The 24,212-nt window shown below is 36.4% G+C and overlaps 1 long non-coding RNA gene across 3 annotated transcripts; it reads left to right on the forward strand.

The window, feature by feature from the left end:
• Nucleotides 1–5,951: 5,951 nt before the first annotated feature.
• LOC125675722 (uncharacterized) lies at nt 5,952–8,679 on the forward strand. Of its 3 annotated transcripts, none has more exons than XR_008797182.1 (5): nt 5,952–6,058; nt 6,624–6,722; nt 7,485–7,621; nt 7,888–8,024; nt 8,265–8,679. It is a non-coding gene; the product is annotated as an uncharacterized LOC125675722 (long non-coding RNA). The 3 variants fall into 3 exon arrangements; XR_008797181.1 differs by having other exon boundaries at nt 5,970–6,073; XR_008797183.1 differs by having other exon boundaries at nt 5,983–6,058; nt 7,901–8,024.
• The last annotated feature ends 15,533 nt before the right edge of the window (nt 8,680–24,212 follow it).

The following is a 24,212-nucleotide window of genomic DNA, read 5'->3' on the forward strand; positions in this document are numbered from 1 at the left end:
ACAGAAGCACTTAAAACCGGATCTAACTAGATTGAAATAAAATGTGCCTTCATAGTTGCAAATGACAAGTAATGGTGCAATAAACTGTCATGTGATTTATTCGTATGGGACGGAAAGGTACATCGCTGCAAGAAAAAATGTATCAAATCTTGTAAAAACTGCAATGTTTTACGCCAGCATAATTCATGAAACGCTAGCTTTTCAAGAAGCGAGTTAGCAGGCGTATAGTTTTGTAATTCATACATGTTGACCCTCATATATTTTCATAAATGGGGTTTACTTTTAACATCTACGTGTACATTCTACTTTCGCGGTGGTCTAGAGGTAGAGCACGCGGAAGGGTGGGGTTCGAATCTCGGCTGCGACAGACCTTAGTCATTTAGACAGGTAGTGACAGTTCCATCAACAAACGTTCGGCATCAGGTGTAAATGTCACGGGTCTACGAAGATGACATTAAAAACGGATGTCCCGTGTAACAGTAAGAGTGGCACGCTAAAGAACCCTCGCTGCTCAAGGGCCGTAAGGCCTAAATTTGAAACCCTTCACCGGTCTTGGTGACCACTCGGGTTAGAATAGGTCCTCAGTACCACTTGCTTGTCGTAAGAGGCGACTAAAATATGCATCAAGCATCCATGAGGAAATGGCTATCGTTTCAATTCATAGAAATATCAAAGACAAACACATCAGAAATGTAAATATTAGATATCTCGTACGAGCTCCTGCGGAGTGAATCAGTGTTTACACAGACGCTAAGTATCACACAAACTGTAAATATCTAAATCGATCCATCAAAAAGGCATGTGAGAAAGCAACGTTTGCAAATTTTCACATTTCATTATAGTTCAATAAGATATCATAAGGCCATGCCAATTTGTAATCTAGTTCGTCGGATTTGCCGCTTCTATTTTTAATGAATCCAAATTATAATATTATCAAAAAATAATATCCGTCCGCATGTCCAAAAATATCTGCGTAAAATATTTTCAACTTTTTACAACAAGCGCACAAACGACCATGATGTATGTGCCTGACAAATGACAGAATCGCGGGCTCTCGAAAAATTTCCTAACAGTGTTATACGGTGTTTTAAGTTATTCATGATATCTATCTTAATATGTACGATATTTCATAACACTGGATTGGAAGTTGTTCCTTATACTGCAATCGAACTGGAAGCCGAAGAAAATTTTGAAGCGCTACTCGATGCCACTCTTTAGAGAACATTGACAGCGTACGATTGATTGATTATATATTGTTTAAAGTATCTCTTGAGAATATTTCACTCACATGAAGACGTTACCATTGGCGATGAAGCGCTGCAAAATATAGGCCTATGCTCAGCGCTTATGGCCATTGAGCAGGGAGGGATCTTTATCGTGTCACATTTTCTGTGTCATGGGTGTCAAATTTTCCGATCTCATCCGAAGGACCGCCCCATTTATTCGCCTCTTACAACAAGCAAGGGGTACTGAGGACTAATCTTAATCGGATCGACAGTTAACGACAAATTCACAAAAGGTTTTTGGTGATCATTAATTATGTGTTTTTATTAAAATTGAAGAAAATACTAATTATATAAAGCGATACATTGGAGATTTCAAAATTGGACATGTCCCTAGCAATATGTATAGATCTGAATCGAAAGTTTGTAGAAATGAAACTATAATTCTTTAAAAAGATCTTATGAATTAATGTTGCAAAGTGCATGTATTAGGTATGAAGAAAATGAAGTCTTTAAAACCCGAAATACTTCTTATTTACTGTAAACTATATCAACAAAGTTGAAAAATGTTAAGTTAATGTGGTAAACAAATGATATCTGATGATTTTAGATCTTTATTTTTAGGCGCTCGCTTTTTAAAATCACACTTAATTCAATTAAAATTATTTATATTTCTTGTATTCGCTCGCCTCATAATTTTTATCTCCAAAATAAAAAATAATATTTGTAAAATAATTTCGCCCTCTCGCCTCACTTTTTTTGTTTGAAAATCCGAAGAACTATTTTACAAATTGGTGTGGCCTAAGGTATCATTGCTACGCAAATACCGTGCATAACCTTGGGCGATCATTATGCAGAGATGTCGAAAACGGTCGGCAAGGCCGATAGACAAATTCTCTGGACCGATAACTTGGTAGAAAACGTCAGTCCAAACAAGAAATACTGTGAGCAATGCTCACTAAGAATAGCCCCCGCTTACCCCAATCTCCCAAAGGGTGTTGGTAATAGGTAAAACATCAGTATTATGATCCAAAAGGTATCTAGGAACACAGCATCTCCATGCGATGAAAAAAGCCATTAAAAAATTGAAATGGAAACCATATTGCTACTTCGATGTCTAGTGCGCGTGACCTTTGACCCCAAAATCGATAGGGAACATCTTCATCCCATGGGTAGTCCATATGTATGATATGGTGACTGTAGGTGGAAAGGATAACGCTTTAGAGCCTGGAAACCATATTGCTACTTCAATGTCCAGTGCGCATGACCTTTGACCTTTTGACCCCAAAATCAATAGGGAACATCTTCATCCCATGGGTAGTCCATATATATGATATGGTAACTGTAGGTAGAGAGGATAACGCTTTAGACCCCGGAAACCATATTGCTACTTCAATGTCCAGTGAGCTTGACCTTTGACCTCAAAATCGATAGGGAACATCTTCATCCCATGGGTAGTCCATATGTATGATATGGTGACCGTAGGTGGAAAGGATAACGCTTTAGAGCCCGGAAACCATATTGCTACTTCGATGTCCAGTGCGCTTGACCTTACGACCCCAAAATCGATAGGGAACATCTTCATCCCATGGGTAGTCCATATGTATGATATGGTGACGGTAGGTGGAAAGGATAATGCTTTAGAGCCTGGAAACCATTGCGTTTACAGACGGACGGACGGACAGACAGACAGACGGACAACCCGATTCCAGTATACCCCCCCCCCCCACAACTTGTTGCGGGAGGTATAATGACCGTTTGAAAATACAAGTAAAGCTTTTTTAAAAAGCTTGCCGTCTTTAGCAGCAAGTCTATAGAGCAAAGTTGAATTATGTCCCTTGTCTTCTTTTATTGAATTGAGCTAAAATAAATAATCTCACGGACATCATGCCTACAAAGCTGTGTCCTGACTCCCATTGTAAAAGTTTGTATTTATGAAGGGTATATGTACTGGAAATCAAAATCACTGTACCTGTATAAGCACTGATTAAAGCCTCTATATCAAACGAAATTGAGATTTTCAGTGTGTATATCAAAATATTTATTTTTTAACAAAGTTATGAAACGAAACAAAACAAACTAAAAATATAATATCAGTAATCAAGAGTGAATTCATCAAAATTTTAAGTTAAATTGAATAAAAATTCTTGTGATTCAACGTTACTTCACAGACATAAATATCATTGTGTCTCTGATTTAAATCATGAAAAAACGTCACTCTATGATATGTAAGAAAAAATATGAAACAATCACACATAATTAACTATACTTCTGGAAGTCCCTGAAAATGCATAAATTAGACTCGTTTACCTAAATTGTAATAACAGGTGGATGGATTATTCTTTTGCATGCTTTAAAAAAACAGTGATCCTCATTTTGAAGTCAAGCCTTATTTGTTATGTAATTCTTAGCTTAAGGTATCATTAAAACTGTTTTGTAGGGATTAGCCCTACCGAATAGACAATTCCCAAAACACAAGCAATCAAAACAAAAAACGGCGAGTTTTTCTGTTTGTATGCAAAAATGAAAACATTGCTGTAAATGAAGTAACCATAGAAATGATTTGTATTAGTTGCTTTTAAAAAAGTAATGTGTCAATTTCATGAATTGCATTTTTCTTTTGTTCGTTTTGTCGATTTTTTAAAGATTGAAAATCTTGAAAAATTGTTAAGTCGTACAAAAATTAGAACACCAGAAAATTATCTCCCTTGCCTTGAAGAGCATTTCAACCAATGAAATAATTGAAAATGTTCACTTCATGCACTTTCTACCAATGAAAAAAGAGAGGAAGTGCAAAGTCCGAAGACTGTAAAACACTTCAACTCTGTGTAAATGATTAGAAGCTGACCTTTTTTCACTTAAGACTTTTTGGAAGAGTTGTCTGCCCTTTGTAAAAATAAGAAAAATCTAATTTCCTAAAAATGTGTGTGGTCAATGATTAATTTTATTTCATATTTTCACTAAGAGAAAAGTGTTTGTAACTTTCTACCAAGAGATTTATATGAAAATATAATTTCTTTTTCAAATATTGTAATAAAACATGCTTTTCCCATATACTTCAATGTTAAATTCTATGTGAAATAAATCAAGCAGTAAACAAAATTTTGAAAATTCTTATGGTGGATTATTTTTATTTGATGAACCCTTCAAAATGATACCATGGTTACAAAAATTCCACCATCCATTTATTAGATTTGAAATATGGTCATTATACATTGAATACCTTAAAAAAAGTAATGTGTCAATTTCATGAATTGCATTTTTCTTTTGTTCGTTTTGTCGATTTTTTAAAGATTGAAAATCTTGAAAAATTGTTAAGTCGTACGAAAATTAGAACACCAGAAAATTATTTCCCTTGCCTTGAAGAGCATTTCAACCAATGAAATAATTGAAAATGTTCACTTCATGCACTTTCTACCAATGAAAAAAGAGAGGAAGTGCAAAGTCCGAAGACTGTAAAACACTTCAACTCTGTATACCGTCTTCCAAGGAATACGGTAATCAGGCGTGCTCCGAATACTTTAGAGCTCGGGTTCGGGATGTGAAGGGAAGGTCACTCAAACAAAATGGCCGCATGGGTGATCAAATTTAAAGACCGGTCATGGTAGCTCAGTGATAGAGCATTCACTTCGTAACTGGAAAGTCCGTTCAAGGTCATTGGTTCAATATCTGCTCGTGTCATGGCCGCGTCAAACCAAGTAAGATGCAATATATCCTCGCCAAACACTCGGCATTTAGCAGTGAGAGTCACGGGTCTTTCAGATATGATGCATTGCTGTTAAAACAATAAAAGGCATTTTCACTGGTATTAAACTGGTGTACGTAACTGCAGTTACGTACATCCCAAGATTGCGGAAGAAACAGTTAAATTAGAATAGCGATGTTTTTGTCTTTTAGAAAGCAAAGTGAAATACACTTGACTTCACGAAAGAGGTTGTCTATTTATATCAATAGTTCACAAATGTACCCAAAGTCTTCATGATACTGTCCCGAATTTGCTGCAATCGGTATTTGAAATACGTAGATTGATGTACGTAACTTTCACAATATGATGTACGTAACTTTCCGATTTGCAGATAAAAGATGTACGTAACTCAAAAGATCTCCATTAAACCTTTATTCATTCAAAAAGCCCGATAGAATGCCTTCATCAATAAAAATCACATGTCCTCCCAAGAATAGGCATACTCTTTAAATGGTTCAAAATTTGGAGTAATACCCCCCCCCCCTTTTTTTTTACCCTGTGTTCAGCATCTGTTCAAATATCTCACGAGGTTACAGAATGACGTTTATTTTATATCGCTAATGGCATTCTTTCTCTGCCACAAAGTATGTGCATTACTTCTCTGCTTGTTTAGCTGCTTAGAAAGCAAGTTTTAGGGTTTGTTGAACTACGAGTGAATTGCAGTTACGTACATCATAAAGGAAAATTACGTACATCAACCAAAAATACTTTAATGAGTTACGTACATCACGTGTGTTTTTACACAGGAGTTTAACTCGTCCATTCAGGAGAAACAAACGGATTTTACCATTCTGAACGATAAAGCGCAAAGAAATACAGAAACTTGACTAATTAATATCACTGAATAGTTGGTACGATAAGATATAATCTAAATTGAAAAATTACCCGTTTTTTCTTCCGCCATCTTGGGATGTACGTAACTGCAACTACGTACATCAGTTTAATACCAGTGCATTTTGGTGTAGTTCTTTTTTCCTTCGTTCTTTGTAGCCTGGTTCCCGAGGCCTTCCGATGTGCAAGCACGAAGGCCAGGCACTCACTGTCGAATGGATTCTTCCACTGATCAAAATCCAATATGGCGGACTCAATGGTAAGTAATGGGAATGTACGTAAATGAGCGTATCATGGCTTAATTAGCTGTGTCACTTTCGATTTTATGTCATTAATTGCCAGAGACAGACCTTAGGAAATATATAATACTTGGTTTTCCATGTGACACGCTTGTTTGATATAGTCTTATCCCTTTGTTTTCAAGCAAGTAGGTGATTCGTCAACTCGCATATTTTTCACGTGTGTTAAATTAAATCTAACCGTGTCACTTCGTTTTTTCTACTATTGTTGGGTTGCATAGGGTTGCTGGTGAAGATATAGACTGAGTTTTATAGATGACACGCACCAGTTTTCCTATTTCGAACCGGCAATTTCAGATCGAATTTCCTCCACTCATTTTTGGACAATTTTTGATTACATATAGATCTCATGATGTGCTTTACTTTGATAAGACTATATAGGCTATAGCTGAAGTTTAAACGATTACTTTTTTGTGCGATGATGGAGGTGTTTAAGCTTTTATTGGACTTAAAGTGTACAATTTTACAGATTCTCGAAATTATATACATGTGTATCACTATATATATTAATTGTTTTAATTTCAGATAATTTTCCATACATATGGAAAGAAGAAACATATGATAGTGGGTGAAAAAACACCCTCATATATAATGCTTCATGAATATGCAAAACCATGCCAACAGGTATAATAAGATGTATATATTGCTTGTGTAGGAGATAAGGCTATTTATGCATTTTATAATTCAGTATCATGGTCTCTCACAGTGTCAATTATTTAATTCTTATGTTGACCTGCCAACTTTATGCTTGATCCAATAGGCTTGATTTAAAGTTTCTGTTGTTACTTTGGTTTACTGTGAATATTCTGCAGATTTCAGAGGGGATCACTAACAATTTCATTGTCAACAGTTACTATTCCTCTCCGACTCACAGTCCCGCTTGTCCAAAATTGTATTTGTAGGTCGGCCCACAGTTTTTATATATTGCCAAATGTTATACATTGAGGTATTCTATATTTGTGTTAGCATTATATTTTGCATTTGTTTGTAACTCAAATTCTTTGTCTTCTTTATGAGAGAACTGAGTTCATACACTTCAATTTAAAAATCTTATGTAGTAGCCAGGAATTCTGTATCTAACAACAAAAACAAATTTTACATAATTTGAAGTACATGATATGGCGCTATGCACAAACTCGTTGGTACTGCTTGGATTTGATACTAAATTCACACCTGCTAAAGCTTCAAAGAAAAAAATATAGAAGATCACCATCTGGAGAAACCCTCATTCATTCCCCAAAACAAAGTTTTGCATTTATGTTCCTCTCACTGTATTGAAAATTTTGTCTAGTGGTACTTGTGTACCAAATTAATGATTCTTAATATAGTTTTGTGGAAAAAAGAAAAGAAAGATAACCAGATTGATCTCTTTATTTTACCATGTAGTCTACAGACTCCAGATGGAAAGAGATGGAGAAAGAATTTCTAAAGGGGTATTCAAGGACCCATCCTCCTCCACACTAATTCATATTGGAAGGAATTGACATCCAACTTGAATAAAGAATTACAGACTTCCAGAACAGGTTAACAACTAAATCAATTTGTTACAGTCTGTTATTTCAAGTTTCCCACCTCTTATAGCAATAATAAAAACAATTATTTCTGGCATCTAAAGGTGAGTTAAGAAGTTTATCATATTCTAAAATATGTTCCCTTTGTTAGTGGAAGAAATTCAATCCCAAATTGATTAAATTCAATACTGACATTTTCTGGATTGATAAAACACAATAGTGACAAATGCATGATTTTTTTGGTATATAATGAACTGACCTACCTTGTTTTATTTCAGGTGCATCGTGGAGATCCTTTTAAAAAGGAGAGGCCAGATCTTCAGATGACTTTATTGAAAATGAGAAATTTCTGAGTGGAAGTGACGAATGTGGCATGCATACAAGCAGACATCAGCATTCCCTCCCTCTTGTTTGTGTAAGTAAAACCTGCATGAATATAAAACTTTAGAAGAAAAGGGAAATATATTGACATTCAAAATTCACAGTTGGTTGTTCATCTTCTACAAAAATTACAGACTTGTTTCATTATTTATCTATGATAAAATTATGACATAATTAATATTTATGATGTATGTGTATTGTGTATTTACTACTATTCCTGATACAAATCTTTACTGATTATACTGATGTTTGTGACATTGTTTATAATTTTTAGATCAGAGGTGAGCTTTTTGAGCAAGACTCATGGAGGAAGTTTGAGAGTGTCAGTTCTCAGATCAAAAAGTTAGCTAGCAGTAGGAGGAGTAGCAATTCATTCCACAGTATGACATGAGAAATACGTGACTAGAAAGACCTTAAAAAGGAGATTTGGCATTGTTTCATGTGGAGATTAAAGAACCTTCGAAATATATAACACAGACATGTTTCAGTTACTTGGGGATAACACTTATGAGGAATTTTGCTAACTTTCAGATTGGAATGTGTTGCACAAGAAATGCTTGATCACAACCCTCTTCTGTTAAAAACCTTTTCTATGCAATTAATTAGTGTAAATGAAATTTAGCTATTTCATTAGTAAACATGTTTTCTGCGCAAGTGTGTGTCTTTGACATTAAATGCTATGATATTGTCGTATTCTTAAACAATGGAAGATCTCTACTAGTTCTTTCAAAGGAAAGCCAACAACAGGAATCGAACCTGTTCCTCCATCGTACAGATACGAAAGTGTGCACCATTACACCATGTTGGCATACATTAAGAACTGGTAGCCTTGGAGAGAAATATTGCATTATTCTGTACAGTTGATACTGGTTTGTGTGATATATGTATGTATATATATATATATATATATATATATATATATATATATATATATATATATATATATATATATACATACAAGTATATATAATGTATATATATATATATATATATATATACATACAAGTATATATAATGTATGCCTCATGTTTGGTAGTCATCAATAAAGCATTTGAATTGAATATATTCCTTGTTCAAGAAGAAAGTCTAATATTCTGAAATTTAAATAAATCTAGCATTTCTGTATGTGAAATACCTTTAAAACTAGTTCAAAGAAATGTCTTTGTAACCCAGTGATTATCTGGGTCAGAATAGGTCCTCTGTACCTGATTGCATATTGTGAGAAAAGAGAGAACAAAGAGTGATCATTGAATAAGTTTATAAACTGAAATCTTGTTTCACAAGTGTGACACAATTAATTAAGAACGATCTGACCCTTACTGCTGAAAAGACCAAAGTATCAAGTATAGGTCTAAATACAAGCAATTGATGGTGACCCTTGAATATGAATGAATTTTAAGAAATAGAGAAACAAATAATGACAAACTTACATATTAAAAACTGAACTAGCATAAGATTGCAACATAATAGGTCCTGAAAATCATTGGATGGAAGTTCTTGGGTCCATATGAGTGAAATATTCTCGAGAGGGACGTTAAACAATGTACAGTCAATCAATCATAAGGCCAAATTAAAACTTTATTGTCCATTTTCACATTGTATGTGTTTACACAATTTGTGCATGTAGGTGTAACTTCTATCTTTCTAGGATAAAATGTTATGCCTTGCTTAATATCAATTATTTACAACATGCAAGGGAGACTCATAAACAGCTAGCAGTTGCAATCATATTTATACTGCTTTACAAGGATAACCAGTCAAAATGAGTGGAGGAAATTCGATCTGAAATTGCCCGTTCGAAATAGGAAAACTGGTGCGTGTCATCTATAAAACTCAGTCTATATCTTCACCAGCAACTCTATGCAACCCAACAATAGTAGAAAAAACGAAGTGACACGGTTAGATTTAATTTAACACACGTGAAAAATATGCGAGTTGACGAATCACCTACTTGCTTGAAAACAAAGGGATAAGACTATATCAAACAAGCGTGTCACATGGAAAACCAAGTATTATATATTTCCTAAGGTCTGTCTCTGGCAATTAATGACATAAAATCGAAAGTGACACAGCTAATTAAGCCATGATACGCTCATTTACGTACATTCCCATTACTTACCATTGAGTCCGCCATATTGGATTTTGATCAGTGGAAGAATCCATTCGACAGTGAGTGCCTGGCCTTCGTGCTTGCACATCGGAAGGCCTCGGGAACCAGGCTACGTTCTTTGGTACATGTATCTGGTCATTCTCTCACCAGAGGGCGCGTTACGCAAGCTTCACATACACGTAGTGCGAGGAGTGCACGGAACTCTGGGTAGAGAATGATATCTGGTCTGACAAAATTGTATCCGGTCTGACAGAGTTGACGGTTCTGTCAGACCAAATGACAGTGATTCATAAATTTTGACAACTCTGTAATTTACGGTAGCACCGTTTTGTACAGCGTCCGCGGAAAATAACGGACTGTTGAAATTTATTTCGCTTAGCATAAATTCACTGCTTTGACAAATGGTACACATGTGAAATACACAGTCATACTTTTATTACTTTGTGAGGTGTCTCTGGCAGGGTAAGGCCTGATAGAGGTTTCTATTTGTACTTGCAAAGAGTTTGATTAATTGATTGTATTATGTTTAATCTATCGATAATTTTTCACTCATTTGGGAACGTCATCAATACCGGTGAAGGGCTTCAAATTTAAACCTATGCCCGGCACTTATGGCCATTGAGCAGTGAGGGTTCTTTAGCGTGCCAACCGCGGTGGCCGAGGGGTTAAAGCGTTTGCCCCCGCATGGGGAAGGCCGGGGTTCGAATCCCGGCCGCGACAGGCCCAAGTCGTTAATATAGTTAGTGACAGTTCCACCTCCCGTGTCACAGTAGGTGTGGCACGCTAAAGAACCCTCACTGCTCAATGGCCGTAAGCGCCGAGCATAGGCCTAAATTTGAAGCCCTTCACCGGTCTTGGTGACGTCTCCATATGAGTGAAAAATTATCGAGCGAGACGTTAAGCAAGATATATTCAATCAATCAATCAATCAGTCTTTAGTGTGCCACACCTACTGTGACACGGGACCGTGCCACACCTACTGTGACACGGGACACTTGTTTTTGAAGGTCATCTCCGAGGACCCGTGACATTCCTACCTAGCTGCAATAATGTAGCCCTCTCTGATTTTTTTTTTTAGGGAGAGGGCTACAACTCCTTAGGATCTCCGTAATGGTACAAATGCGGGAGTGATTCACTCCCGCAACATTTGCGCTCATTCTAAACATTTCCTGACTTTCTTTACGTAAATAAAATGATATTCTATGTTTCTTGGTCAATATATAAATTTACAACCTGCAACTTTAGATTTGTGAGGCTCTATTCTACCGTTTTCAACAATTTCGATAAATTCCAATTTCTCGATTCATATTTGTGCGCCATGTTTGATGTACTTAAGTTTCAACTTCCGGTTGTCAAGTTATTTGCATATGCCATATAAGGTAGTATTTACAGTAATGGACAAGTATGGAGGCGAAAGCTATTTCGTCGGTATTGAAAAGGTTTGAATTTAATATCAAGTTAAAAACCGAACTGCAGAGTGTAAATTCTCTCTGCAACAATATGATTTTCCTTTCTTTGTCGAAGTGGCTCGAGTAACTACATTTTCGCGCTGATTGTCAATGTTTAGGCTTTTCATTAGATCCACCTACGAGATCTCGCGATAACAAGCATGGCGGAGCAGACGAAGAATTTTGCATGCTGTACATTATATTTAATGAAAAACACCTTTATTAGACATGCCCGAGCACAAAGTTGGTACTCCTTTTGGTGTAAACAACATTTGAGACTAATACACAGAGTTTATTATCGGTTATTCATAAAATTATTTTGCACCATTACGGATATCCTATGGAATTGTAGCCCTATCCCGAAAACGTCAGAATAAAAAAAAATGGATAGGGCTACATTATTGCAGCTATTCCCACCTGATGTCGGGCGTTTGGCGATAGAACTGTCACTACCTGTTTAAACGACTTCGATCAGGTCTGTAGCGGCCGAGATTCGAACACCAACCTTCCGCAAGCAGGGTGAACGCTCTTCCTTTCGACCAAATTGTGCCTTGTACATATATATCAAAAATTACAACGAACACCTGATCTGGATTAGATATTTCGACGTCCAATTTTGTTTGTTTTTACGTCCCGTCGAGCATTTTTCGCGCATAACAAGACGTCACTAGTAGTAGGTGAAGTACCACATTTATACCTATGTTTAAGCGCTTACGGCTATGGCATTGAGGGTTCTTCAATGTGCCAATCCCTGCCGCGATACGGGATGTCCGTTTTTAAGGTCATTAATTAAGAGTCCATAAATGTTCACAATTCTGTTTTTAAATTGCGGTGACAATTCGTCCATGCAGATGGTTTGTTGATTCCGTTTTCCGGGGCCTGTATGTGTATGTTTTTTCTGCTGGAACTATTCAAAATTTCGGTATTGTTGATTTTAATCGGCATTCTGCTAGGGGGATCCATTTTTTGGGGTTTTCAGCCAATTTGAAATCTCTGAGGTTGTATGCTGTAAGAATGAGAGAGTTTCATTGAAATCCGTCTGAATGTGAGCTTTCATAATGTGCCGTTTTGTATCATTTTTATGAGCGTATGGTTTTTGACAAATAGAGGAACAGTGTCTTTTTATCGTAGGATCGTGCAGGCTTTTTGACAAGGCGTTTCTATTGCGTTATTAGTTTCTCATTTTTGATGCAGAATGTTGCCTTTTGTGCCTTGCTTTCAGGAATTTCGGCTAATAAGCTCTGTGTATGTTACATTTCATTTGCATCTTCCTGATTCCTTAGTTGGGATTTTAGCTCTTGGATATGGGTATCGATGTTATTAACTCTGCTTTTTCAATATTCTTACAGTTGGCGAATAATGTTGCGGTGAAATCCAGGTGGGCCTCCTCCCACTTCAGGAGAAAATTCCGTTAGTATCTGGAATTTGTGGGATAATTTGAGCTCTGAGCGTTTTCGGTAATATATGTCCTGTTCATGACATTTTTGTAAGTATGCGACGTGATTCTTTGTCCTGTGGAGTTTCATGTGAAGTTTCCGGAGGATTCTAAATTTTGCGACATTTTCTTCCGAGTTTTTGTGTTCCGGAGGCTCTATTAGGAGCCGGAGTTGTAGAGCTTTCAGGTTCCATTGTATCCTGTTGCGGTATATCCTTCTTCGTTTGTATATTGGATAGTTGTGTCAATTGCGAAATCTTTTTTTTCTTCAATAGTTTGACTTCATTAGATGCATTATGGGGAAGTAAAAGTATTCTTCGTCGAACTCTCTTTAAGGTATTATGAGAATATTGTGCTGCAGTTAGCAGATGGTATTCACCTAGACATGACAGAAGGGTAAGGGATGGAGGTTAGCTTCTTATGAATGATTTTACATTTTGATAGTGCTTTTTGTTACATATATTGTTGCTCTTTGGGGTGTATGTTTATATGTGTGCTGTGATCAATATCGTGAAAATATATGTCGTCATTGGTGTTGTAGCTGTCGTTGTAAGCTTTTCACATTTTCATCTTCTTGTCCAGGAGTCTAGGACCAATTTCAGCCAAACTTGGCACAAAGCATCCTTATGTGAAGGGGGTTCATTTTTCTTCAAATGTAGGGCCATGCCCCTTCAAAGATAATCACAAAAATAAGGTGGGGTCATTTAAAAATCTTAAGAATCACTGGGCAAGAAAAGTTTTAATTTACATGAAATGCAGATGTACAGTGTAAGTTTGTGAAATTCAAGCCCCCCCCCCCCCCCCCCCCCCCGGGGGGGGGGGGTAGGAATAGGAATCAAAAGTTTTATATGTGATTATAAATAGGGAAATATTTTAGATATGGGCCAAGGTGACTCAGGTAAGCGATGTCGCCCATAGGCCTCTTAATGATCTTGTTTATTGCTCTTTGTTGCCGTAATATAGTGAATCTGATACGATAGGTGTATATTCGGATTTTAGGTACAAGATAATAAAAGAAAGAAACAACAAAACCGGGTGTCATCGCCAGGCATGGCAGTACTTCACTGCCATGGACGAAATCTAAAAAGGCGACCCTGCGGTGCAGTCTGTGTCTGCAGCTTCATCATTATGCCATACCGTAACGACTAACAGAACATCATCAAGGAAAGCCCCATCCTCTCCACACACAAAAATCCAAAAGTTGACAAAGAATAAGTTGGGTGAAAAATTATAGGGGTGAGATCAAAGAAATGCATTTGGAGAGAATGAAGATGGAGGAAAGAAGAGTGCAGGCTCTTGAACTATTATCAAGTACTTTCAAAAAGTGAAATTATGATAATGTTCAAAAACTAAAACAAATTTATGAAATGAATTTTAGTTAACAGGTATTCAATTCTGTATTTATCTCATTCTGATTTGCCGTTCATAAATCTATTATACATATTATACATACAACTGCATAAATGCAGTGTTTAAACGTCAAGATCACAATTATTGAAGTATTTGAAAATTTAGTTTTTATACTGTATCAGCACACTTAAAGTCTTTCAAATGATGAAGACAATATTCACTGCAATAAAGTCTGCTCCACCCTGAAAATATTAAACTGAATTATGAAAAGGGACTACCTACTTTTTGTAAATATCTGGAGTTAGTTTCAATTACATTTGAGACAAATTGGAATGGTAGTTTATATCGGTCGAATCCCGTGGGGATCCGGGTTAGATTAGATCCTCAGTACCCGCTTGCTTGTCGTAAGAGGCGACTAAATGGGGCGGTCCTTCAGATGAGACCGCTAAAACCGAGGTCCTGTGTCAGAACATGTGTGGCACGATAAAGATCCCTCCCTGCTCAATGGCCATAAGCGCCGGTCATAGGCCTAAATTTTGCAGCCCTTCACCATATGAGTGAAAAATTCTCGAGAGGGACGTAAAACAATATTCAATGAATCATATATCGGTCGACAGGGGATGCTTACTCCTCCTAGGCACCTGATCCCACCTCTGGTATGTCCAGGGGTCCGTGTTTGCCAAACTCTAATTTGTAATGCTTGTAGGAGTTACGAGATTGATCACTGTTCGTTATCTTCACCTTTCATCGAGAAGAAGTTTAAAATGTTCAATTGTTCATACACAAGGACAGAAGATCAATTGCAATTACACACAAACACATCTCTCTAAAATACACAAATTCTTTAATGCCAGTAAATGCATAATCTCAACTCTCTTTTCTCAACCACATGTAGCATCTCTCTCATCCTACAATGTTGATACACATGACACTTGCTCAGCCATGACACTTTCACTATCATCCACACTCATGCAACAAAATAAAGTTGTGTAATACATAACTGGTAACAATGGTTTTTGGAATTTCTTCAATCCTCCTCATATCTAAAAACTTAAGTTTCCTAAACTTAGCCATGAGGAGTCCAAATGTTCTTTCAATGTCCACCCTTGTGGAACTATGAGCAGAATTAATTTTTTCTCCTCAAGGGTAAGGTGACCATTGTCCCGAAAGGGTGTCATTAACTCATTCAATAAAGGGTATGCCGAATCCCCAAGAGGATGAACTTTTGTGGTCACCTCTTCCAACACCTTTGAAATAGGGCCATTTCTGAATACCCTGGAGTCGTGTACTGATCCAGGGTAGGCAGACAAAACATCTAAAAATTTCAAATCAGTGTCACATACAGCCTTCAGATGCATAGCAGGATAACCCTTCCTGTTGTATTCTCTGTAGCTGGTGGGTCCACTGATTGGGATGTATGTTCCATCTATTGCGCCTATGGCATCTGGGAAACCAGCTTTCACTGAAAAATTCTCTGCAATGCATAAATACTCGTGCTCTCTTCGTGGCCAGGAAATAAATCTTGAAAGGATGTCATGATCATTAATTATGGAGTTAAATTTAGATACAAAATGGTGCAAGTTTCCTTTGCTAATTCTAAACCTGTCAGCAACACTGAGGAAGGTTTCAGTGTTGCCCAGGTACATGTGCCAGACACAGGCTAGTGTTCGCGGCTCCAAGGACACTCCCCTGATGTTCGTCATGTGGGGACCAATGAGGACTAGAAGTTCCTGAAATCAAAATGTAAGCATGAAATAGTTATAGTGTATATACATGTATATAACACAAATTCCCGAGAGTTGGTGGGTTTACAAAAATTCAAACTTGTGCTCCCAAGTTGTGAAGAATATTTGGTTTTTCTTTTCCCTTGTTTGTTCACATCAAGTTTGGTCAAGCAGGCAAAGTGTTTTTAAAATTCACTTTGTTAGCAGATTATTTCATTATTAAATAAATATTTTTAAGAGTTTGCAATTTATTAAGAAGCACAATGACCATTTAAAATAAATGGTATTTATGTTTGTTGAGTTTTTATTAATAGACATCACGATTATTCATTGTCTTGAAAGTGTCAGGAATGTGACAGATGGATATATACATACTAGAGAGTCTTTAGGTCACTTGAGTAAATTCAGGTGACCTATTGCAATTGGTTGTCGTGCGTTAACAATTGAACATTTTTAATATTTTCTTCATGACTCCCAGTCCAATTCTTTTCAAATTTGGTATGAGGAATCATTGGGACAAGGGGGGCATAAATTGTAAATTTCAGGACTGTCCAAAATTATCAAATCTTCAAAAATCTTTTTCTCAAGAACCACACACATGTACGAAAAACTAAACTGCATAGTGATGTAGAGCAGGAAGGCCTCTACCATTGATTGATTGTATCTTGCTTAACGTCTCGTTCGAGAATATTTCACTATGGAGACGTCACCAAGACCGGTGAAGGGCTTCAAATTTAGGCCTATGCTCGGCGCTTACGGCCATTTAGCAGTGAGGGTTCTTAAGCGTGCCACACCTACTGTGACACGGGTCATCCATTATTAAGGTCATCTCAGAGGACCCGTGACATTCACATCTTATGCTGAGCGTTTGACGATGGAACTGTCACTACCTGTTTAAACGACTTAAGTCTGTCGTGGCCGGGATTTGAACCCCGGCCTTCTGCATGCGGGGCGAACGCTCTAACCTCTCGGCCACCGCCTCTACCAAAACTGTAAATTTCATGATCCCCTGGGTAGGGGTTCTGACCCCAGGTTTGGGCCAAACTTGGTATATAGTGCTAAATGGATAGAGCAGGTAGTCCTTTACCATGTTTACCAAAATTGTAAATTTGATTTTCTCCAGAATAAGGGTTCTGACTCCAGGGTTGGGGCCAATCTTAGTATATAATATGTCTGACTCCAGGGTTGGGGCCAATCTTAGTATATAGTATGTATGCGTAAGTTTGCTGATACTGTATAAAATTTAAATGCATACTTAGGAACAGCAGAAAAGGAGGTGCAAAAAATGGTGAATTTCATAACCCAGTGTATGACTTTAGAATTAGTCATATCTTTTGATGTTTTAATGTTGAAACACCTATTATTTAAAGCCTTTCATCAGTGTATGCACTTTAGAGGGCAGTGAAGTTTGAAGAACACATCTTGTTTATACTGCTGCTGAACATTAGAATTTAGCTTAGATATTCAGAACAGGATTTTTTTTTTCTAGATTGCATAGCCCATGGAAGTAGTGATACTTTCCCACTAGTATTGAGGTGACTGATAAGGCTTTTGGGCCTCTTGTTTACTCTTAAAGAACAGTAATAGCATTGAAAACATCTATTTTTAGAGTTCCCTTAATGTCTTCTAAGTATGCTTTACAGTCTCATGTTCAGATAGTTTTCTCTTGATAAAGAATTACTTACTGTTATTTCAAAAAAAAAAAAAATCAAATTTGTTTATGGTTGAAAATAATATTCTGTATGTACACTGTATGACATGTTCTTTAATTAAAAGTCAAAAGAAAAACATTTCATTCTTTAAGAAAATCAAATAGTTAAGATGAAATACTAAAACAACTAGATATGATTATAATCTACCGATTATAAAGTCTCTCAAACGAAGTACTGGCTAATTAAAAGTGACTTTTTCTGAGTACTACTATTTTCCTCCCTTGACAAAATCCATGCCAATTTTAATATTTGAAAATCTAGATCACAAAGACCATGATTTTGAATATTTTCAAAACATCCCCCTTTTTTCTCTCCAGGAAACTGGTATCACTTGACCTTGATCTTAGTTTATAGGTTCCAACATCTTTATGATCCCAGGTTTCTATCAGTTCTGATTCGGTTGGCCGAGAGGATAGTGCGTTCGCCCCACATGCGGAAGGCCGGGGTTCTAATTCCGGCCGCGAAAAATTTAAGTCGTTAAAATAGATAGTGACAGTCCCATCGCCAACGCTCGGCATCAGGTGTGAATGTAGCACGGGTTCTCAGAGATGACCTTAAAAACAGATGACCCGTGTCACAGTAGGAGTGGCACGCTAAAGAACCCTCACTGCTCAATGGCTATAAGCGCCGAGCATAAGCCTAAATTTGAAGCCCTTCACCGGTCTTGGTGACGTACCCATACGAGTGTAAAATTTTCGAGCGAGACGACAAGCAAGATACAATCAATTAAAATGAATCAATTTTAATCATCAAGGTCAGATGTCAAGGTCACTGGATTTACAATTTTGTTGGTCACTACAACCTTTAATCATTTTTAAAGATTCCATATATCAATCAGTCCCTTGTGTTTAAGGATAGAGGTCAAAGTCACTGAACCTTCATCCCAATTTGTAGACCCCATCATCCTTTCTGAAGATCCAATATCTCTATCAGACCTGGCCCTTAATACCAATTTTATGTTTTATGGTAAAGGTCACTGGAGTCACTTGACCTTGATAATAGTATGTAGTACCTGAAAATTTAAATGTAACTGTCCAAAAGTAGGTCACGGTTACCGACTTTTTGGTCGACACACTCCAAAGACTCAAGATGCATCAACTGACAAGGTTTGATAATTGAAGTCAAATAGTATCTGAAATATTCAGATATAAATGTCAAATTCCAAAAGTAGGTCACAGTGACCTACATTTTGGTCGACACACTCTGACGACTCAAGACCCATCAACTGACAAAATGTGATGATTGTAATTCAAATAGTATCTGAAATATTCAAATATAGCCGTCAAAATCCAAAAATAGGTCACGGTAACCTACTTTTTAGTCAACACACTCTGAAGACTCAGCATGCATCAACTGACAAAGTTTGATAATTGTAAGTCAAATAGTATCTGAAATATTAAAATATAGCCATCAGATTCCAAAAGTAGGACACGGTGACCTACTTTTTGGTCATCAAACTATGAAGACTTAAGATGCATCAACTGACTAAGTTTCATGATCCTAACTTTCATAGTGTCCAAAATATGCATCTAAAATTGAAAATGTGAAATTTGAATGTCTGCAAAATTAAAAAAGTAGGTCACTGTGACCTACTTTTTTTCATAAATATGTTTGGAGGCCTCTAGATGCATAAACTTACAAGGTTTGATGATTCTAAACCTCTCGGTATCTGAAATAACAACCTAAAATGTATTCAGAAATAATTAGCTGTAAAATTCAGAAAGTAGGTCATGGTGTCATACTTTTTACATGACGCAGTTTAAGGTCCCATGATCCATCAACTGACAACTTTTGATGATCATAGGCTCAAAAGTGTCTAAGATATGCATTAAAATCCATTTAATAATAATTACCTGCGAATAAAAAAAAAATAGGTCACCATGACCTACTTTTGACACCTGATATTTGGTCCTAAGATGCATCAACTGACAAAATTTGATGATCCTAGTCCTCATACTAAGCAAAATATCAAAGTTTTAACAAAACAAAATTTAAGGTCAACTTTGAAGTGACCTTGAGACCACATCCTTTGCCCCAGGAGGATGCTTTGAACAATTTTTTTTTTTATCTACAACCTATTCTCATCCTTATGCATAAGTTTGGTGATAATTTGCCCAGTGGTTCTTGAGAAGATTTTTTAGCAACCACTACTTTTGTTTGCATTTTCCTAATTATCTCTCCTGTTAAAGGGTCATAGCCCTAGTTTTAGTACAAATGAAAGCCCTTGGGCCAAGGATACCCTGTGACAACTTTGACCAAAATTGGCCAAGGGGTTCTTGAGATATAGCCCTTTTCCCAAAAAGTTGACGCACACCGCACGCCAGACATATTGGCCATATGATTAGCTCTTTGAGCCTTCGGCTCAGAAAAGAAAAAAATGGTGATTATCGATTTTTGTTTGCGCTATTTTATTGTTAAATACTAATAAACTTACTAATATTGTGTGTCCCTGCAGTTAGAGTGGTTGTATAATGTCTGATAACTGGCCTTTAGGCAATATACGAAAGCAGCGATAAGCATTTGTACCCACCGCGTGTGAACGATAGTATGTTTTGTCTCACTGTGCGTAGGAACTATTAGGCAACTCGGAAATTGCGTATTAAAATGACATATCTTCATGAAGTATCATATCATTCGTGGCACACTGATTTTGACTGCGGATAACTCCGTTTACCTGAACAGGATATAGGGCTCACGGCGGGTGTGACCGGTCGACAGGGGATGCTTACTCCTCCTGGGCACCTGATCCCACCTCTGGTGTGTCCAGGGGTCCGTGTTTGCCCAACTATCTATTTTGTATTGCTTGTAGGAGTTATGAGATTGATCACTGTTCGTTATCTTCACCTTTCATGCATAGAAAACTGAAAAGAATTGCTTTAGTTCATGAATTTATGCCCTTCCATTGGCTTTATATTTTGGCCACTGAAAGGATACCAGTGTAAGTTTGTACTATTCCTGAAATGTGAAAATACATGATCAACTAAAAGTGAAACAAAAACAATAAAACAGACCAGTACATAACAAAGAAAAAAAATGACTCAAGCAATGGAAATGAAAACATAATTGATAAAGCATAAATATGATAGTACAGTTCCCGATATTATTATTTGTTGTCAGAAGTTAATGGGTATTATCTAATTAAAATTCAATCTGCACTTTCATATTTACTAGGTAAACAATAACATAAAACTTTAACTGTCAGAAGGAATTGATAATAAATCTGAAATTCAAGCATTAAAATTAACTTGAAAATCTTCCCACTGTAGTCAATTTATTATATAGGAACACTCTGTCCCTGTCATCAATTAGTCTATGGTTGCCCTAAGGAAAGTTTTACAATACCATTTTTACACGTTTATAATATTGCATGTATCTTGTGAACAATACTTGTAGATTGATAGAAAAGTATTGTACCTGTCCTGATACAGAAATGTAGCTGTAGAGGAATTCCAAGTAGAAGGAATTGTTTATTAACTTAAATCATTATATAATGTATGTGCTCACCTGTAGTTGACAAATCTATCTGGTGCAGGAAACAGCTCCTCCATGTTTTTGTTATACCCCCCGCAACAAGTTGTGGGGGGGGGGGGGGGGGGGGTATACTGGAATCGGGTTGTCCGTCCGTCCGTCTGTAGACGCAATGGTTTCCGGACTCTAAAGCATTATCCTTTCCACCTACCGTCACCATATCATACATATGGACTACCCATGGGATGAAGATGTTCCCTATCGATTTTGAGGTCAAAGGTCAAGCGCACTGGACATCGAAGAAGCAATATGGTTTCCGGGCTCTAAAGCGTTATCTTTTCCACCTACAGTCACCATATCATACATATGGACTACCCATGGGATGAAGATGTTCCCTATCGATTTTGGGGTCCAAAGGTCAAGCGCACTGGACATCGAAGTAGCAATATGGTTTCCGGGCTCTAAAGCGTTATCCTTTCCACCTACGGTCACCATATCATACATATGGACTACCCATGGGATGAAGATGTTCCCTATCGATTTTGGGGTCAAAAGGTCAAAGGTCACGCGCACTGGACATCGAAGTAGCAATATGGTTCGGTTTGTCATGCCATTTGTTTTTTACACTCAGAAAAGAGGTAGTTTATACCTATTACCAACACCCTTTGGGAGATTGGGGTAAGCGGGGGGTATTCTTAGTGAGCATTGCTCACAGTACCTCTTGTTTTTTTTGTTTTTTTGTTTTTTGTTTTGTCTTGGTGGAGCAGACTTTGGATTTTTCACCCAAGACTGTCTAACATCTGTCTTTGACACATTCTTATACCTGAGAAATTTGATGTAAATGAATTATAAAGTTTAGCATAAATAATATGCAATGAGCATTGTTATAGAATTACTACATTAAGGATTTTTGTAAGAGCATTTAATTTTTAATTACTATTAAGTATATGGAAAATTGATAATATAGACCTGTATTGAGATTAATAGAATGATGTATTCTGATATAACCTTAGACAGAAAGGCAATTGTACAATGATTTAATAATTTGTATTTCAAATACATTACCCCAAAGAAGTATACTGGCTTTATGATGGCACTTGTCCATCCCATTCACACACTCGCAAGTCCTCTGCTCTACAGTGTAGTTTGAACCAAGGGTAATTCTAGTTTTTGAAATAATAATCATGCTTCGCTCGGTCCAACGGTCACACCGTATATATTATTCATTTGTTCATCATTAAGTTCTCCTATATTAAGGTAAACACATATCCCATGGTATTACGGATCATCAAGAATAATGGAATGAAATCATTAGAGTTTCATGACCACCACCCCCCCCCCCCCCCCCCTTGATTTAGGTCCGGCTTAAAAGCTCAAAGAACAGGGGACGTTATTGGCCGCGCTTCAAAAGCCGATCAAATTTTGCAGGTAGATATGAGACAATTTTCTCGTTTCATTCATATATAACATGTACTGTTTACTTGTTGCTGATATAGAGAAAATAACGCTATAATATTGTATTGTTAACTCTGACGCTATCTTCCGACGGTCGCTTTTTCGGAACGACGTCATCGACGGTATAGGATTTACACTCCCCTGATTCTTCTAGAATATTTTTTCTAAAAGTTACAATTTTAACTTTTTATATAAAAATACTCAGTGAGATCAAATACTATTAAAAACTGGCATGCTATGATAAAAACATTATGCATTTACATGTAACTTTATCGTGTTTATTGACATTTTGTGGAAGAATCTTGCATAGTGAGGAAAATAATGTGTGTATTTGCCAACAATTGTTGAGTAGAACGTAATCATATTTTCGAAGTCGCTGTTCGATGTTCTATTAAAAAAAAAAAAAATTATGGAAAATAAAATGGCTCTTGAAATTTATTTTGGTCATAAGTATAAACACGTCGATTGAGTCGCATAAAATTACTTGTTATGTCATGTACACCAAGGACTATATAACAGGTCTGCATGTATGTACATGTAATATACATTATACAGTACATACCAATAAAATATGTCTGTCTGCTGTGGGTTTTACAAAATATGTTGAATAGAGTGTGGTACTAAACGATACAAATGTTGCATGAAGGGGATATCATTTTCTTGGGTACAGCAAAACACGTCAAGTAATATGCATGTAACATCAGATGGTATATTTCATATAGTAAATATATTTAAAAACCTCACAAATATGTGTTCGTGTTTATATCTTTTAATTGCTGTTATAAAATTGAGAAATTCACATGATAATTCTGATGCAAAGCATCAATCTGGCATCCAAAATTATACACATTCTAAACTACAAATTGTACATGCATTTCTATGACATTACACAGGAATTGTAATATGACTATTATATATATATATATATATATATATATAACACATGGAAACAGCAGAATTGTTTTTAGATGTATTCTCTTTATAAAAAGCATTAATACATGTACACTACTATAATCATTGAATCATGTAAAAACCTGAAATATCAATCAAACATGTAAATAGACTAATGCACTTAAGGAAGTTTTAAGTGCATTAATACACCCATTATTTGAAGGAGAAAAAAAAAAAGAAAAGAAATTGATACTGAATGAAAGCAATAGAAAGTAACCTTTCTTATACATAAAAATTTGTATGTTGTATGCTTTTCATGAGTTGTTATTACAGTTTCAGTTCTTTTTCAAGTGTTTATTTGGCAAAATGCATTCAGGAAACTGAATTGATTCTAAGAAATTGGTATTACTATTATAATCTTAAAATCAGATGAGAGAGAGAGAGAGAGAGAGAGAGAGAGAGAGAGAGAGGGGGGGGGGGTTCTGGAAACATTACTTTCAACATATTGGTATTATTGATATCTGTAAAATATTAAAGTTTGCTGTTATCGTTCCTTCAACACAATTTTGTTTTACTTTTTAAAACAAAGCCAAAAAGGAGTAAGTTATATACACTAAACATGCACAGGA

This window comes from Ostrea edulis, chromosome 7 (assembly GCF_947568905.1).
Source record: "Ostrea edulis chromosome 7, xbOstEdul1.1, whole genome shotgun sequence".
Lineage (NCBI taxonomy): Eukaryota > Metazoa > Mollusca > Bivalvia > Ostreida > Ostreidae > Ostrea > Ostrea edulis.